Consider the following 2,044-nt stretch of genomic DNA (forward strand, 5'->3'; position numbering starts at 1 on the left):
CCCACTGTCGGTTTGGATCGGTTTGATCCAGTTCTGCTGAGAGGGGGGTGGGGGGGGGTGGACGGGAGGAAAGGGGGTGGCAGTTACTTTTCGTTACAAAGAGCCTTCTGTCGAGCAGCGTGAATGTGAACTGCTGGTAAGCCTCAAACTTGAAGCACATGCACGTTAAAATGTGCATGGGAAGCTTTCAGAAAAAAAAAAAACAACAAAAAACAGGTCACACAGCACCTGGGCAAAATACTCTGCAACAGGTCACTTGAATCGTCTTTTATTTTCTTTTTTTTCTCGTTGTCTGCCAGATTCATATTAACACGCTGTCATTCAGATCTATACCAAGCGCTCACAGTTCTAAAATACTGAAACGTTCTCACGAAAGAAACAGACAAAAATTTTTACCTTTCAAAGTAAACTCCTCAGCTGCGCCCAGCTTTCCCACACTGAGCTTTCTTGACGGAGTTCCCTTCCTTTCTCACTCAGAAAAAAAGCAGACGACAACTTTTCAGCAATAAAATCTGCGATGTGTGAAAAAAACTGAGTGGATGACTAGTTCTGTTTTCACAAGCCTACCCCGTGTTTTCCGTTGGGGTCAAGAACCCACGGAGGTGAGGTACTTGTCTAAATAAGCCACTCCCGTCTGTAGGTCTGCTCGACCGTATTATTTTCGCCTGTCTAGACTGACAATCAATGAAAATGTCTGATGGTGCGTCCCCTTCGCTCCCACTGGAGCGGAAATGGAGTGCGCGTGAACCCACCCGAAAGTAACGAGGTTTTTCATTGGACGCACTCTTCAAGAGAAAACTTTACGAGAAATTAAGGACTGATTGTCGGCATGGGCGTGTGGCGGAAGCCTTTGATGCTGTTGCGAAGACTGAAGCTCAGTCTTTTATTTCTTTCCAGGGGGTGAAACAGAATCCGTTGACACTGTTTTATTGCCTTGTCAACGAGTAGAAGAACGCTTCTCGTAAAACGACACCACAGTGACATCAGATTTTGTCAGCCAATGTTCCCACACTCACACAGACACCAACCTCGACCCAACAAAGCTAACACATCAAAGGCAGCCCACCCAGCATAATCAGATTGTCTACATTCTTCAACCAAGACTACCTCTCCTGTATTAACAGCAACAACAACAACAACAATAGTAATAATGATATTATTATTATTATTAACACTAATAATAATGGTGATGGTAAGATCATCATCATTATCATCATATTTAGTAGTCAGTATACTGTAGCAGTTATTAGTAACAACAACAATAACAGCAACAGTAGCAACAACTATAACACAACAACAACAATAATAATAATAATAATAATAATTACAACAATAATTTAACAGTAGTGGTAGTAGCTATTAACAACAACAATAACAACAGCAACAACAATAACGCAACAATAACAACAACGACGATAAGAAGAAGACTGGAGGAGAAGAAGAAGAAGAATGATAATAACTTAATAGTTATTAACAACTTAATTGACAACAAAAAATAAAGTAATGATGATGTTAATAATAATAATAATAATATATGAATAATAATAATAATAATAATGACGACGATGACAACGACAACAACAACAACAATGATAATAATAACAATAATAATAATAATACGTGGTACGTAGTAGTAGTTGTACTAACAATAATAATAATGATAACCATAACTACTATTGTAATGTGTCCTGATGCGTATATTTGTGGAGGGGGTGTGTTGGCTGGGGGGTCGGGGTGTGGATGGTGGGGGTGGGGAGTACTGAAACACGTTGACGGGTGAAAATATGAGTTATCTATATTGCCGTTTGTGTGATGTTTTATTTCAGTCGTGTTGAAACACGGCATATTCAGTGCGCATTTGGTGTGTGTGTGTGTGCGTGTTTGTGCACGGTGTGTGTGTCGCCGGGTGTCAGTGTGTGTGTGTGTGTGTGTGTGTGTGTGTGTGTGTGTGTGTGTGAGAGAGTGTGTCACTGTGTGTGTCAGTGTCAGTGTGTTTCGGTGTGTGTGTCAGTGTGTGTGGGGAGGGGTGGGGGGTGGAGGGGGT

The 2,044-nt window shown here is 41.2% G+C and overlaps 1 protein-coding gene across 1 annotated transcript in view; it reads right to left on the minus strand.

The window, feature by feature from the left end:
- Positions 1-697, minus strand: part of LOC143276936 (extracellular sulfatase Sulf-1-like) — a 55,150-nt gene extending 54,453 nt beyond the window's left edge. Inside the window, exon 1 of the mRNA XM_076581606.1 lies at positions 397-697. The gene's annotated coding sequence lies outside the window, so the exon portion shown is untranslated. The remainder of the gene's footprint in view (positions 1-396) is intronic.
- Between the last annotated feature and the right edge of the window lie 1,347 nt (positions 698-2,044).

The sequence above is a fragment of the Babylonia areolata genome, chromosome 33 (genome assembly GCF_041734735.1).
Source record: "Babylonia areolata isolate BAREFJ2019XMU chromosome 33, ASM4173473v1, whole genome shotgun sequence".
NCBI lineage: Eukaryota > Metazoa > Mollusca > Gastropoda > Neogastropoda > Buccinidae > Babylonia > Babylonia areolata.